Below are 18208 nucleotides of genomic sequence, written 5' to 3' on the forward strand. Positions count from 1 at the left end.
TCTCAGTCTTTACCCCAATGGGTAAATCTATTATAGCTCGACAAGTATACAGAAATAGTCTGATTATGGTATCTCAGAAAGTCACTTTAGCAGACTTAGTAGAATTAGAGATGATTGATTTTGATGTCATTCTCGGCATGGATTGGCTTCATTCATGCTATGCTTCAGTTGACTGTAAAAATAGAGTTGTCTATTTTTAGTTTCTGAATGAACCTGTCCTTGAGTGGAGGGGTACTTCAGCACTTAGAGAACAACTTGTTTCCTACCTTAGGACAAGGAAAATGATAGCCAAGGGGTGTGTCTATCATCTCATTGAGTTAAACACTCTAGTTTAGAGACCCCTAATCTTGAGTCAGTTCCAGTAGCATGTGAATTCCCAGATGTGCTTCCCAAAGATCTTCCAAGAGTCCCTCCCGAGCAGGAAATTGACTTTGGAATAGGCCTTCTTCCAGATACTTAGCCTATATCTATTCCACCATACAGGATCTCCTAGATAAGGGATTCATTAGACCCAGCGTGTCCCCTTGGGGGGTGTCAGTTCTATTCGTGTGTAAGAAAGACGGTTCTCTTAGAATGTGTATAGACTACCGTCAGCTAAATAAAGTCATTGTCAAGAACAAGTATCCACTATCCAGAATTGATGACTTATTTTACCAACTTCAGGGTGCCAGTTGTTTTTTCTAAGATAGAACTCAGGTCAGGTTATCACCAGCTTAGAGTCAGAGAATGTGACATTCCAAAAATAGCTTTCAAAACTTGGTATGGTCATTTTGAATTCCTAGTCATGTCATTTGGTCTTACCAATGCTCCAGCAGCCTTTATGTACTTGATGAACCACATGTAAAAGAAGTACTACGACATGTTCTTCATAGTCTTCATTTATGTCATTCTTGTCTAGTCCCACAGTGAATATGATCATTCAGACCATCTCAGAATAGTATTACAAACTCTCAGAACCCATCAGTTGTTCGCTAAATTTAGTAAGTGCAAATTTTGGCTAAGGTCAGTAGCTTTCCTTGATCATATAGTTTTCGGTGATGGAATTAGAGTTGATCCTCAAAAGATCGAAGCAGTAAGAAACTGTCCCAGACCCATCTCTCTGTCAGATATCAGGAGTTTCTTGGGTTTAGCTGTCTATTACCGATGTTTTATTGAAGAATTTTCATCCATTGCGTCTCCCATGTCCAAATTGACTCAAAATAAAGTCAAGTTCCAGTGGTTAGATTCTTGTGTGAAGAGTTTTTAGGAGTTAAAGACTTGACTCACTACAACCCTAATTTTGACTTTACCAGATGGATCAGATGGGTTCATGGCATATTGTGATGCTTCCAGAGTGGGTTTGGGGTGTATTTTGATGCAGAGAGGTAAGGTCATAGCATATGCCTCTAGACAGCTTAAGCCCCATGAAAAGAATTACCCAACTCATGATCTTGAGTTAGCAGTTGTTGTATTTTCCTTAAAGATTTGGAGGCATTATTTGTATGGGTACATGTAGATGTGTTTACAGACAATAAAACCTTATAGTATGTGTTTTCTCAGAAAGATATGAACCTACATCAGAGAAGGTCGTTAGAGTTGTTGAAAGACTACAATGTGAGCGTCCTATATCATCCAGGCAAGGCTAATGTAGTGGCAAATGCTCTTAGTAGGATGTCTATGGATAGTGTTGCTCACGTGGAGGAATGTAAGAAAAAATTAGTTTAGTAAGTTTGTCAGCTTACACGACTAAGTGTCCACTTAGTCAATTCAGCAGAAGGTAGTCTGTGGGTACAGAATAGTTCAAAATCATATCAGTTTTCTAAAGTAAAGAAAAAATAGGATAGAGATTCCAGTCTAGTCAAGTTAAAAGAGTTTGTCAGAGATTAGAATGTAGAGGTTTTCTCCCAAGGAGGAGATGGTGTGTTTTTTTTCCAGGGTTGGTTATGCGTGCTAGGTGTAGATGACTTGAGGTGATGAATTCTTGCAGAAGCGCATGGTGCGTGTTACTCTATTCACTGAGAGCCACTAAGATATACCGCAATTTGTAAGAGGTCTATTGGTAGAGAGGGAGAAAGAGAGACATTGCAGAGTTTGTGGATAAGTGTTCTACATATTAACATATTAAGATTGAACACCAAAAACCTAGTGGTTCCATGAAAGAGTTTAGTATTCCAGGGAGGAAGTGAATATGGACTTAGTGACGGGTTTTCCTCGTACTCGTCATCAGTACAGCCTTCCACCCTCAGACAGATGGTCAAGCAGAAAGGACTATTCAGACTTTGGAAGATATGTTAAGGGCATGTTCCATTGACTTTAAGGGTGGTTGGGTTGACCACTTGCCCTTGATTGAATTTGCATATAATAACAGCTATCATTCCACTATTCAGATGGCTCCATTTGAGGCACTATATGGGAGGAGATGTAGATCTCCCATTGGTTGGTTTGAAGTAGGTGAGACCATAGTGGTAGGGCCTGACTTGGTATTTGATGCCTTAGAAAAAGTTTAGTAGATCAAAGAAAGGCTTAAGACAGCTCAGGGACGACAAAAATCATATGCAGATCTATGAAGAAAGGATCTCGAGTTTGAGATTGGTGGCTTTGTTTATTTGAAAATCTCTCCTATGAAGGGAGTGAAGAGGTTTGGAAAGAAGGAGAAACTCAGTCCCCGATATGTCGGTCCTTACCGAATTCTCAATCGTTTCGAAAAGATAGCTTACGAGCTTGAGAAGCCTTTAGACTTAGCTTCAGTACACCCGGTGTTTTATGTTTCCTTGCTAAAGAAGTGCATAGGTGACCCAGCAGTTGTAGTCCTGAGAGAGGGCATTGATGTCCAGAATAGCCTCTCCTATGAGGAAATCCCAATCAAAATTCTCAATTTTCAGGTTCGCAGACTAAAGAACAAAGAGGTTCCTCTAGTCAAAGTTCTTTGGCGGAATCAGTCTGTTGAGAGAGCTACTTGGGAAGGAAAAGCAGATATGTGGACCAAGTATCCTCACCTTTTCTTCAAAAACTCAGACTCAACTCCAAGTAAATATTTTCCTTTAATTTACTCAGTTCCTTGCTCAGATTCCAACTTTGTATCAATTCAGTTGCATAGCATTCTCATATCATGCATACCTTCATCAAATAGCTCAGTCATGTGTCATGTTTTTAGAACTCTGTCATGCTTCAGTTATGTATGTTCAGTATGATAACTCAGTATATCAGTACTTTCAGCCATGTAATCACGCTTTAGTTATACGTGTTCAGTAAATAAATTTAGTCTATCTGTATTCTCAGCTTAGTCAATCTCATTCAAAGACGAATGTTCTAAAGGGGGAGATATTGTAAGACACCAAAAAAACCTAAGCTTAAATCAGTCCTTTAAATCTTGAAAAGAGGTCCCAGACTTAGAAATTTTGGCTAAGTGTTTACACGTTGAATTATTTTTTTTAGACTTCAGAAGTTGGCTATCCTATTTTACGACCCTTATGACCTTCAAATGTCGATCCTTGGATTGAATTATGATCATGTGTGTCAATAGGTCACTCCAAGTGAGTTTTGGATTTTTTGGACCTCATTGGATTCATATTCAGGTCACCAAAATAGTGAGTCGATGCGATCTCAACGCATTGCATTGCCCATCGCGTCAACAGATAATTTTTCCTTAGCTTTTAGTGCAATTCCAGTGAAACAATAGGAACTCGATATAGCGTGATGGTCTTCGCATTAATTCCATCGATGCGGTACGTCGGTCTGCGCATCACTAGACACGTTTTCAGTCATTAAAAGCCAGCGTCTTGAGGGGTAATTTGGTCATTTTCCACCCGTATTCAGTCCCAAAAACAAGAGATAAAGTCATTCCTAGGGCAAAAACACTAACTTTCTCTCAAATATCTCTCAAGAACTAACCCTAGGGCTTTTGATTTGAAATTCAAACTTCAAGAACACAACATCAATCTTCACGAATTCAAGCATCAAGGTATGTTAGGTGTACATCTAAGGGATTCCTTCTACCCTTGGAGTTCAAGAACTCTTTACAAATTACAGGTTAATTATTTTCACGAATTTCATGTTTAATTTGATTATATTCATGATTATGATGTATTTGGATTTATAATCTATGATTAATTGCAAGATTCTTGAGAAATAAATAGCATATATGTGTTGTTATATGTTTTCATGTTAAAGGCCCTTGAATATGTAAGTTGAGATTAGTAATCATGATACCTACATGGTGTTCATTACTGTGTGCATAGATCTCCCCAAGTGTTTGATGAATTGTTCATGTGAGTTGAGTAATGAAATCATATCATGTTAGCATGTATACAAGTTCATGTCATGCAAGTGTTTGCTAAAATGCCTCAATGAAGGAATTGTGACAAAGTGTCTAGCTTTCATGCTTTCAAGATTGTGCTATGTTTTACAATTTAGGCAATCAAGTCCTGGGGGTATCTAATACCCAACAATCTAGCTATTTACCTAGATTTACAGTAGTTTCAGAATAGTCTCAATGAGGTCATGTCCAACAGTACTCAGAAAGATAATAGAACCCAGTACATTCATCCAAATAACAAAACTCAGAGTATTTAGCCAGTTACCAGAACTCAGTAAACTCAGTCCAGTTCATATAGAAATCATGATCAATAACAGTTCAGTCAAGCCTAATATAATCTAGAAATCAATTCAGTGTCTATTTAGTTAGGAGTAGGAATCAGCACCGATCAAACCCAAGGACAGGGGTATTCCTTTCAATAGAGGGTTTGACCCTTAGTAGCAATCCCTGCATTATAGAACTACGTAGACAACGTAGGTTGAGATATCTTCCCGCCAGTCTAGGGTTGATACATCTCGTACGAGTTTTCCTGCCAATGAGGGTTGATGAAAGTTATTCTTTTCTGAGAGAGTTAACTTATATCCACTGTTAGTATTCCTTGGCAAGGAGCTAACACCCTTCCAACTAGGGTCACAGGTTGGACCCCTACTTAGTTTGTAATCGGGGTATGTCGGTTAGATGAACACTCCCACAGTTTCAATTTCAGACTCAGTAAAAAACCTCAGTTCAGTTTTAGAAATAGGACTATCAGATACAGTCACCCAGCTCAGTACAGAAATAAGTTTAGTTTACAGAATTAGGACTGTGAGAAACCGTCACTTAGTTAACAGTTATATAGTATCAGTAAACTCATATATCAGTCATTCAGTTTTAGAACTCATTATCCAGTGTTAATGAAATCTCAGTTATAATATTCATAGTTTTGTGCATAGAATTACATAATCAGTATTTACAACAGTTTAATTTATACATGTACACTTATTCAGTTATGTTCATGTCATTCAATCAGTTATTGTTTATGCAAATGAACCCATGCTTTCAGCTTTACCTCACCTAGCATACCAGTACATTCAAAGTACTAACGCATATATTTCTTTTGCGCTATGATATCTTATATCATAGGTTCATATGCATGGGCTCCTGACCGCTCTTAGAAGCCCAATCTATAAGCAGAAAACCTAGTGGTGAGTCCTCATAGTCCGAGGATAGAGTTGTAATTTTAGCATTTTCAATATATTCTTAGTAGTCGGAGTTTGTTAGGTACTTTTCCCATCAACTCCACCTTCAGATAGTTAGAGTCTTTTGAACTAGAATACTTAAAGACAGATGTTCATTTTCAGTATTGATTTTTATTATTTAGTATTTTGATTTTAGTTTTGAATCTTATGGCAATTTCCGCCTAATTTTCGCATTATAGTTTATTACTATTCAGTGATTGCAGCAGGTACCAGTCATGGGTTAGCTTGTGGTCCTTTGGGATTATGAGCATCGTGTAATATTTGGGGTACAGACTCAGGGCATTACATTCTTGTTATAATTAAACTCCTTGCATTAAAAAGAAGAGTTGCATATGATTGAATAATTAGCATGGCCAACATATGTTTTAAGTCTTTCAAAATAAGTAATTGCATAAGTTTTCTTGAGATTTCAAAGTGATGACTCTCTTATAATGTTGTGAATCATTAGTGGTCATTTCCATGTTCTAAATAAGACGGGCTGTGAAATTGGCACAACATGAACGACTTAGAAGTTGGGGTATCAAGATACCCGAAGATGATATTTAATGAAATAATTATATTCTTAAAGAACTAAAATTGGGCTTAAAGAGAGCTAGTTAGTTACCCGAAGAAGGCTTGAGTTCAGATAACTTTTATCCCAAAACTGTGTTTTTTTGATGTGGGTTTATGATGTCCTACATTAAAGATTTTATGCTGACGGCGGCTCTGTGGCGTAGTATGAATGATAGACCCCAATGCTTGAGGTAAACTCGGATTAGGGGCTTGGCCGTCGAGTTAAGGGCGGAGTCCATATAGCCCATAGTTAAGTACTTTTATAGGGCGCACCATCTAGCTCAGAAGTTAAACAAAGAGTGAGTCATGATTTTCAAGACTCTTTTTAAAGTCATTAAATCATGCCCATGTGTTTTCACTTATCTTATAATCATCATTTTAAGAAACTCTCTCACCTATGTTATATACAAGCATGATATTTGGATTGTTTCATATACTAGTACATTTGTATTGACCCACATATATTTTAGGATCGAAGGCACAGTTCTGGGGTTTCGCTAAGCAGTAGATCAATTTATCAGACTTGGAAGTTGGTGAGCCTCCCTCGGTCTGTAGGACCTTAGTTTTATGTTTTATCTTCACTTGTTTCTAGTTCATGGTCCAACCGAGGGCCTTGTCCCAATCACAGATAGATGATTTTTCATATTATTAGAGATTTGCAGACTGGTGTCATATGTTTTCAAATGTTTTGAATTTAATTTTGTATGGTATAGTTGGGATAACAGATTGACCATGTTTTCATCTTATTATGTTTTCCACACTTCTTTATAAACATATGAATTATGAGTATGATTGCCAGTTAGAAGGGGCACTCAGACCCTTACGGTTTGAGACACCCGTCGTGGCTAGGGCCTCGGTTTGGGTCATGACATCTACATTCCAATGCAATAAACTGCTCTTGATTTTGATACTCCTGCGTTGAGATACGAAATTTATTATAATGCTGCGCAATGCTGATAAAACTAGCGAACCAAAATTAGATGACCGGTTTTGGGGAAAATACCCGAGATGATTCAAACGTGTAATACCCCAAATATTTATAGCTCAGTCCAGCCCTTAGTATGTACTTGAATCTCTTAGAACCTAAGAATATGGCTAAGAGTTGAGGGACGTAGTCATTTCCCTTTAAACTGCGAAGATTTTTTAGTCAACCTTTCGAACTCCGAGACAATGAATTTTTAGTTGAGTTATATTCGGGGTTGTAAATAGCATGTCTCGTGTAAGTTTCAGAATTTTCGGACGAGGTTTGGGCAGTGTTTGGATTTTTGTTCCAGCAAGCCACTGCGACTCCACCGCATTACGGTAGAAATAGCGATGGAAGCTTCATCGCATCACAGTGGAGGCTAATTCGGCATTTTTCAATTTCTAGAAGGTCACCGCGATTCCACCACGTCGCGGTGGGATCGCGATGACCCACTCACCGCATCGCAGTGAAGCTTTAATCGGCAATCCAGTTATGAATTTTAAATCCCAAGGGTAGATTAGTCTTTTGCCCATATCTCCAAATCGTGAAAATAGATGATTAACTGTATTATTGAGCAAAATATGTTCATCATTCATCAAATCCCTCTCAATTAAAACCCTAGTCTTCAACATTCAATTTCAAGAATCCCCAAATTTCCACCATTCTTTTCTCAAACTAGTTCAAAATACAAGGTTCCCAATTTAAGAATTCTAAGAATCAACCTTCAAAAACACAAATAGGATTCAAAACCAATCTTCTTCATCTAGTTCATCAATTAAGGTATGTGGGGTTTTGAACAAGGATAAATCTTTCATCCTTGTTTCCAAAGCTAATTTTTAATCATAAATTTACATAATTTTATATGAATTTCAATTTAGGGATCATACCCGTTTATTGCTATTTGAAGATTTTGATATTTTAAGTGATTTTGATGTTGAATGGCATGTTTACTTTCGTAAATACATGCATATTACTATATTTTACAAATTTTAAGTTGGATTATGAATATTTACATTAACAAGCATGAACATTATGATGTTTTGACATGAATTAGAAGCATGGGTTATCGATCCCTAATTCAATATTGTTATTTCAAGAATGATTATGCTTTTAAGCATCCCATGATATGTTTATAGACAGCTTTGAATAAAGATTTGATCTTTTGATCTTTAGCTAAGATGTGGAATCCACTTTACAACTTACATTTTGTTTTGAATGAAAAGATGCACAGTTAGCTTTCAATATGAAACATTATGACTTATTAAAGTGGATTTTCCTATAGAATGAGCATACAGATTAAAGGGAGTAGTATTTAGCACCGAGCGAAAAGCGTGGATTTAGCGCATTCTACTTTCCTAGACCTACGATCCAACGTAGGAATAGATTTAGTTTCCTATTTCTATATGGATGACAGTTACTGATGTGATCACTAAGCTCAGGTTATACTCCTTGTCAAGAGTATGGCACCTCTCCCCAACATCAAGTTTTCCCCTTAGAGGAATAAGAAGTTGAACTCTATGATACCACATATAGTTTATGTCAGTTAGAAGAACCTCCCTACAAAAAAGAGTAATCCTAACAGTAAAATATCTTCAGAAATTTTTTATTTTAAAAAGTATTTTCATTACAGTAAAGTCCCTAATAGAAAAGTTCTTACTAGAATTTCCTACAGTCTAGTAGGAAAGAATGACATCTAACAGTTCAGTTTTTAGACTTGAAATGTGATGGCTCACCTATTTTTATATAGTATGTTTTATTGTTCATGAATCATAATTTTCAGCTTTTAGTTAATCCATCCATGTAAGTCATTACATAGAGCATGCATATTCTATGAATTTTGATAAATTGAGACGTTACTTTTACTTATGCATTAACCCCCATATCCTCAGTACATCCTCACAGTACTGATCCATATATATGTCTATTTCCTATATTTTTTAATAATGTAGGTTCAAGTACTCAGTCTCAGTAGCGTAAGTGATTTTGGGCGTCTGTATCTACTTCCTGACAGTTGGTGAGTCCTCATAGTTTGAGGGCCCATTCATCCATATTTTATAGTATTTGATTGGTTGCGTTCAGTTAAGTCTAAGTTAGTTGGTGGTTTGTCCCAATGGCTCTCTAGTTTCCTAGTAGTTGAGGCTTTTCGGACTACTAGCTATTATTTTCAGACTTTCAGTATCAGTTATCTAGATAGTATATTCAGTTGATATTAATAGTTTTGATATAATTCAGCCTTTTAGTATTTCTATCTGATTAAATTACTTTGATATGAGACATAGGCTTATCAGTATGCTTACAAGGTTAGCTTGGGACTACTCGTAGTCTTGAGCACCGTGTGATGTTCCGGGACCAGGTTTTGGGGCATTACAAACTTGGTATCAGAACCTAAGATTTAGAGAATCCTAAAGAGTCAGACAAGCTGTGTTACATAGAGTCTTGATCATGGGTGTGAAGCGCTTCATATTTATGACTAAGAGGCTACGGGACAATTTAGGATTTGCTTACAACTATTTTTATCAGCTTTTAACTGGTCCTCTTTTATGACAGAATGTGGCTTCTCATAGAGCTAATGACTACTGAAATAATAACCAGCCACCCCATCCTATTGATTCTTTGAATAAGAATGTGTCTCATACTGAATTTCGAGCTGACTTTTAGGCATTGGCCCAAGCTATGACTGCTAATGTTCGGGCCAACCAACAAGCTGCAGTCCTATGTCAAGAAGAGGGTGATTTAGCTGCAGCCAAACTTTGTGACTTCATGAGAATAATTCCACCCAAATTATTTGGGTCAAAGGTAGGTGAGGACCCATAATTGTACCTTGATGAGGTGAAAAAGATCACCCAAGTTATGCATGTGACTGAAGAGGAGAGTGTGGAATTATTTTCTTATAGGCTCAAGGATGTTACTTATGATTGGGTTGTTATGTGGAAGAAGGGCAGAGTTAAGAATGCAGCTCCCACGAGTTGGCAGGTGTTTTAGGATATATTTCTAGACAGGTTGTTTCTGCATGAGTTGCAGAAAGCAAAGATTAAGGAGTTCATGAACCTGAGGCAAGGCGTAATGACAGTGAAAGAGTACTGCCTTAAGTTCAACCAGTTTTCCAAGTATGCTCCTGATTTGATGGCTGACACTAGATCTAGTATGAGTAAGTTTGTTATCGGATTGTCTAGATTGGTAGTCAAGAAATGTAGGACTGCCTTGCTTAGAGGAGATATGGATCTTGCTAGATTGATGACTCATGCCCAACAAATTGAGGCAGAAAAGTTAAAGGGAAGAGATAAAGAAAATAAGAAAGCTAGAACTGGGCAGTTTGAGTATAGTCAATTAAGATTTGCAGAATAAAATTATTTGTAGTTTCAGAGTCATCCCCCTTTGCCAGTGCCATCTTCAGCTAGTGCCCTCACATCCCGAACTAAGCAGAAATAGTGGGGTAGGACTTCGATGTCCAGATCTCAGAATAGTGTGGGTGGAAGGCCTAGCTATCCTTCATGTGCTAGATATGGTAAGACTCATTCTGGTGAATGCTTATTGGGACAGAAAAGTTGTTTTTGATATGGTCAGTTAGGCCATGGTATCAAGGGATGCTCGTATTCTAAGCAAGGAAGCTGAGATGTTCTTCCCTGGACTAAGGATACTAGTGCACCAGCTTTTGTAGCTCACTCGGCCCCTCCTAAAGGCACATCATCCAGTACCGGTGGCGGTCAGCACTGGAATTGGTTCTATGTTTTACCATCATACCAGGAGAAGAAGAGCTCCCCAGATTTTGTTATGGGTATGCTTCGTGTCTTTTATTTTGATGTTGATATGTTGTTAGATCTAGGGTAAAATTTCTCTTATGTGACTCCGTAAATTTTAGGATAGATCCTGAAAAGCTTTCTAAGCCCTTCTTCATGTCTACTCCAGCAAGTGAGTCAGTTGTTGCCAAATAGATCTATAGAAAGTGTCCCATTTATGTCCTTTATAAGATCATGTTAGCAGACTTGATAGAATTAGACATGGTTAAGTTTGACTTTATTCTTGGTATGAACTGCTCCATTCTTGTTATTCATCTATAGATTGTCGCACCCGAGTGGTGAAGTTTCTATTTCCTGATAAGCTAATCTTTGAGTGGAAAGGTAATTCAGTGTCTCCTAAGAGTCATTTCAAATATTATCTTAAAGCTAGAAAGTTAATATCAAAAGGGTGTATCTATCATCTAGTTTGAGTCAAAGACGCTAAGTCTGAGGCTCCAACCGTTCAGTCAGTTCGGGGGGTAAATGAGTTTTCGAAAATTATTCCTGAAGAGTTGCCAAGGGTACCTCCCAAAAGGGAAATAGAATTTGAAACTAATTTTCTTCCTGATACTCAGCCAATCTCCATTTCTCTATATTGTATGGCTCATTCAGAGCTTAAAGAGTTGAAAGAGCAACTCAAAGAGCTCTTAGATAAGGGTTTCATAAGGCTCAGTATTTCTCTATGGGGGCTTCCATCCTATTCATGCGTAAGAAATATGGTTCTCTGCGAATGTGCATTGATTATCATCAGCTGAATAAGGTCACAATTAAAAATAGATATCCTCTTCCCAGGATTGATGACTTATTTGATCAACTCCAAGGTGCAAGTTATTTTTCCAAGATAGACCTTAGATTTGGCTATCATCAGCTTAGAGTAAGGGAATGTGATATCCCTTAAACAGCTTTTAAACCCGTTATGGTTATTTTAAATTCCTATTCATGTCTTTCTGGCTAACAAATGCCCCAATAGCCCTTATGGACTTAATGGACCGTGTGTTCAAACAGTACCTAGACATGTTTGTCATAGTCCTTATTGATGATATCCTTGTCTATTCTTGTAGTGAGGATAATCATGCAGACCATCTTAGAAATGTGTTGCAAACTCTTAAAGATCATGGGTTGTTTGCCAAATTCAATAAGTGTGAATTTTGGCAAAGTTGAGTAGCTTTCCTCGGTCATATTATTTTCGGTAATGGCATTAGAGTTGATTCCCAAAATACTGAAGCTGTGAGAAACTGGCCTAGACCTATTTATCCATCCAACATCAGAAGTTTCTTGGGTTTAGCTGGCTATTATAGAGGGTTTTTTGAGGGGTTTTCGTCCATTTCATCTTCCATGACCAAACTGACTAAGAAGAAAGTTAAGTTTCAGTGGTTTGATTCTTATGAGAAGAGTTTTCACGAGTTGAAGACTCGACTCACTTCAGCACAAGTCTTAGCATTATCTGATGGTACATATGGGGTTGTTGTCTATTATGGTTCCTCTAGAGTTGGTTTGGATTATTTTTGATGTAAAGAGGTAAGGTTATAGCCTATGCCTCTAGACAGCTTAAGCCTTATGAAAAGAACTATCTACTCATGATCTTGAGTTAGTTGTTGTTGTGTTTGCTTTGAAACTATGGAGGCACTATCTTTATAGTGTACATGTTGATATGTTTACAGACCACAAAAGTTTGCAGTATGTGTTTACACACAGAGAGTTGAATCTCCGTTAGAGAAAGTGGTTAGAATTATTGAAAGATTATGACATAAGTATTTTGTATCATCCGGGCAAGGCCAATGTTGTGGCAGATGCCCATAATAGACTATCTATGGACCATGTTGCTCATGTGGAGAGTGATAAGAAGGAGTTAGATCGGGAAATTCATCGATTGGCTAGATTAGGTGTTCATTTAGTTGATTCGACTGAGGTTAGCATTTGGGTGCAGATTAGTGTAGATTCTTCCTTAGTTTCTGAGGCGAAGAAGAAACAAGATCAAGAGCCCATCCTAGTTAAGATGAAGGAGTAGGTTAGAGATCAGAAGGTGGAGGTTTTCTCCTGGGGGGAGATGGCATATTGAGATACAAGAGCAGATTGTGTGTGTCGTGCATTGATGATTTGAGATAACGGATTATAGCTGAAGCGCATGGTGCGCGTTACTCCATTCACCTGGTGCTACATAATATACTGTGATTTGCAAAAAATCTATTGGTGGAGTGGTATGAAGAAAAATATTGTGGAGTTTGTAGCTAGGTGTTCTGTTTACCAACAGGTCAAGGTGGAGCACCAAAGGCCTGGTGGTACCTTGCAAGAGTTTAGTATCCCTACTTGGAAGTAGAAAGAAGTGAACTTGGATTTCGTAATAGGGTTACCTCATTCGCGTCGCCAGCATGATTCGATTTGGGTTATTGTAGATAGGTTGACCAAATCAGCCCATTTTCTACCAGTTCATATGTCTTACTCAATTGAAGATTATGCTAAGTTGTATATTAGGGAGTTGGTCAAATTGCATGAAGTTCCTTCGTCTATTATTTCGGATAAAGGTACTCAGTTTACCTCTCACTTTTGGAAAGCCTTTCAGAAGGGTCTTGGTACCCAAGTTCACCCTAGTTCAGCTTTTCATCCTCAGATAGATGGTCAGGCAGAAAGGACGATTCAGACTCTAGAAGATATGTTGAGGGCATGTGTGCTTGACTTCAAGGGTAGTTAGGATGAGAATTTGCCATTAATTGAGTTCTCCTACAATAAAAGTTATCATGCTAGTATTCAGATGGCCCCATTTGAGACTCTCTATGGGAATAGATATAGATCTCCTATTGGTTGGTTTGAAGTGGGTGAGGCCACTTTGATAGGGCCCGATGTGGTATTCAAAGCTATGAAGAAAGTTCAGTTGATTCGAGAAAGGTTGCAAACAGCTCAGAGTCATCAGAAATCTTATGGAGATGTAAGGAGAATAGATCTTGAGTTTGAAGTTGATGACTTGGTTTACTTAAAAGTTTCATCTATGAAGAGGGTGAATAAATTTCGCAAAAAGAGGAAGATTAGTCCCTTCTATGTTGGTCCCTATAGGATATTAAGCCATGTTGGGAATGTGGCATATGAACTTGAGCTGCCTACAGATTTATCCTCCGTTCATCCTATGTTCCACGTGTCCTTATTAAAGAAGTGGATTGGTCATCCAGAGATTGGAGTACCCTTAGAAAGCACAGATATTCATGATATCCTCTCTTATGAAGAGATTCCAGTTGAGATCCTTGATCGCTATATTTGTAGACTAAGGAACAAGAAATTCCCTTGGTTAAGGTTCTTTGGCGGAATCAATCTATTGAGGAAGCTACTTGGAAAGAGGAAGCAGACATGCGAACCAAGTACCCTCATCTTTTCGCTGCAGATTAAGATTCAGTTCAGGGTAACAAGTTTCTCCAGATCATCTCTTTGTCATTCCAAGTTTCAGCATTACATAGCCATTTTCTTGATAATTCTTGCACTTGCAAATCAGTTTAGTCATGCTTTCAGTTGTGTATTCCAACTATAGCCACAGTTTTTCAGCATCTCAGCTTCATTAGTCTCATTCGAGGATGAATGTTCCCAAAGGGGAGATATTGTAATACCCCAAATATTTCAAGCTCAGTGCAGCCCTTAGTACGTATTTGAAGCACTTAGAACCTAAAAATATAGGTAAGAGTTGAGGGACGTAGTCATTTTGACTCCCTTTAAAATTCAAAGATTCTTAAGTCTACCTTTCGGACTCAAAGATAATAAATTTTTAGTTGAGTTATATTCAGGGATGTAAATAGCATGTCTTGGGTAAGTTTCAAAATTTTTGGATGAGGTTTGGGCATTGTTTGGATTTTTGTTCTAGCACGCCACTGTGATTAAACTGCGTCGCGGTGGAAATAGTGATGGAAGCCTCATCGCGGTGGAGGCCAATTCGGCATTTGTCAATTTTTAGAGGGTCACCGCAATTGCACTGTGTCATGGTGAATCCCAAACAACAATTGTCACAATCCAGTGAGTCACTGCGATTCCATCACTTCACGGTGGGTATCACGATGACCCACTCACCGCATCGCGGTGAAGCCTCAATCCAGTTATGGATTTTAAATCCTAAGGGCAGATTAGTCTTTTGCCCACATCCCCATACTGTGAAAATAGATGATCAAGTGTATTATTGAGCAAAATATGCTAATTATTCATCAAATCATTCTCAATTAAAACCCTAGGCTTCAACATTCAACTTTAAGAATCCCCAAATTTTCACCGTTCGTTTCCCAAAATAGTTCAAAATTCAAGGTTCCCAATTCAAGAATTCCAAGAATCAACCTTCAAGAACACAAATAGGATTTCAAAACCAATCTTCTTCATCTAGTTCATCAATTAAGGTATGTGGGGTTTTGAAAAAGGATAAATCTTTCATCGTTGTGCCCAAATCAAGTTTATAATTACAAATTTACATGATTTTACATAAATTCCAATTCAAGGTTCATACCCATTTATTGCTATTTGAAGATTTTGATGTTTTAAGTGATTTTGATGTTGAATGGCATGTTTACTTTCGTAAACTCATGCGTATGACTATTTTCCAGATTTTGAGTTGGATTATGAATATTTACATTATCAAGCATGAACATTATGATGTTTAGACATGAATTTGAAGCATGGGTTATTGAGCCCTATTTGAATATTGTTATTTTAAGAATGATTATGCTTTTAAGCTTCCCATGATATGTTTATAGACAGCTTTGAATAAAGATTTGATCTTTTAATCTTTAGCTAAGATATGGAATCCACTTTACAGCTTAAATTCAATTTTGAATGAACAGATGCACAGTTAGCTTTCAGTATAAGACATTATGACTTTTTAAAGTGGATTTCCTTACAAAATGAGCATATAGATTAAAAGGAGTAGTATTTAGCATCAAGAGGAAAGTGTGGATTTAGCACATCCTACTTTTTTAGAACTACGAGCCAACGTAGAAATAGATTCATTATTCTTATTTTTATATGAATGACACTTACTGATGTGATCGCTTAACTCAGGTTATACTCCTTGGCAAGAGTATGAAACCTCTCGCCAATGTGAGGCTTTCCTCTTAGGGGAACAAAACGTTGGACTCCATGATAGATAACATGTTTTATGTCGGTTAGAAGAACCTCCCTACTGAAAAGAGTAATCCTAACAGTAAAACATCTTCAGAATAGTTTTTTTTAAAATGTATTTTCATTACAGTAAAGTCCCTAATAGAAAAGCTTTTACTAGAATTTCCTACAGTCTAGCATGAAAGAATAACAGATAACAGTTCAGTTTTTAGACTTGAAATGTGATGGCTCACCATTTTTTATACAGTATGTTTTATTGTTCATGAATCATAATTTTCATCTTTCAGTTATTCCAGTCATGTGAGTCATTACATATAGCATGTATATTCTATGAGGTTTGATAACATTGAGACGTTACTTTTACTTATGCATTCACTCCCACATGCTTAGTACTTCCTTAAAGTACTGATCCACATATATATCTATGTGCTAAATTATTTAATAATGTAGGTTTAGGTGCTCAGTCTCAGCAGCATGAGTGATTTCGATATACTTCCGACAGTTGGTGAGTCCTCATGGTTCGAGGGCCCATTCAACCAGATTTCCAGTTTCATAGTATTTGAGTAGTTGCTTTTAGTTAAGTCTGAGTCAGTTGGTGGTTTGTCCCTATAGCTCCCTAGCTTCTTAATAGTAGAGGCTTGTCGGACTACTAGCTATTATTTTTAAACTTTCAGCATCAGTTATCCAGACAATATAGTCAGTTGATCTCAGACAGTTTTGATATAATTCGACCTTTTAGTATTTCTATTTGATTAAATTACTTTGATATGAGACATAGGCTTAGTAGAAGGCTTACAAGGTTAGCTTGGGACTACTCATAGTCTTGAGCACTGTGTGATATTCTGGGATCAGGTTTTGAGGCGTTACAAAATACAATCTTATTATGATTCCCACAAGAGACGTAGCTCTATGAGTCTACTTTAACCTAAAAAACGACTCCTGATTTTGATGTTTCTAAGTCAATATATGAGAATTTTTGTGAGGCAGTACAAAACATTAAAAAAATAACAAACCACAACTGAAAGTCTGATTTTAGAAGGATACCTGGGCAGATTCGGACAAAATATAAGCGTGGTTCTCATGTATAACATATCTTTACGAGTCCAATTTCCAGCACCATAAGCCATTTGTGATTTAGATCCTCCCACGATGCGTTATGAATTTCTTTCCACATACACTCCAAGCTATGCAAAAATTCAATCCTGAAAGAGAGTAAAAATGATGAGAAAAAGGTGAGTTGTATTGCAGCTCAAGCTGAATTACAATGATTTAATGAGACAATGATGTCCTTTTATAGATTCAGAAGGGCTACAGCTCAGTTTTGAAAAGGAATCTACTGAACAAGTTATCTTCAAGAAGGATTGAGACGTCCAAGAATAAAAAGTAAGTCAAATTCTTAATCCTTTTTGAAATAGGATAACATCATTATTTAATCCTATTGATTGAAATTCGATATAAGGCTAAGGCTCAGATCCTACGTGGTTTTGATGTATTTAATCTTAAATGGAATTTATACTTTTAATCAAGGGAGTCACGTTATTCTACCCAAATTACCATGTCTTTCAAGTGTCTAGTTTTGAAAAAAATGCCCAAGTCTTACTGGAAAAAAAGAGCCTTCGGTGAGTATTAATTGGTTGGCTTTAGCGCATCAACGAGAAAATTGAGACACAATTAAAGAGTTTAACTATATTTTTTTCTCATCAAATTTGAATATTTTGCAAGTATTAAATTGCATACACAGAAAAAATCTCGTCTCTAAAAGGTCCGACAAATCAAACACCTCGAATAGCCTTAAAGTAGGGGGCATTTGTAGACACACAAAATTTTTTGGATCAAATTCATATAATATTTGAATTTGATCCATATTTTCTTGGATCTAAAATTATTTTAGGTTTTAAAAAATAATAATCCTATTTATTCTCAAAATCACGCCACGTGTCAAGTGACGTGGCGTCTCAGTCAAATTAAAGACTAACAAGAAAAGGCCACACATTCAAAGAATGTGACAAGCCAGGTCAATTTCAACAGCCAATGAAACATCATCAAGTGTCCCAAATGACATATTTGTGGCTAATCATAAACAACCTTATTACACAATATTTGTGATCAGCTTGAGAACTGGATAGACCAATCAGCATGAGGCAGATGAGGTTATTTACAATTGGATTGCCTACCCTTCATAACTATATATAAGAGGGTTACATAATTTTCTAAGGTGTTTCTGGAAGCATTGAAGAAAGCTTCTGCATTGACTACAGAGCTTTTCAAAGAATTGATTAACAGAGTTCTGCCCGGAGATCAACTC

Source organism: Capsicum annuum, chromosome 1 (genome assembly GCF_002878395.1).
Source record: "Capsicum annuum cultivar UCD-10X-F1 chromosome 1, UCD10Xv1.1, whole genome shotgun sequence".
NCBI lineage: Eukaryota > Viridiplantae > Streptophyta > Magnoliopsida > Solanales > Solanaceae > Capsicum > Capsicum annuum.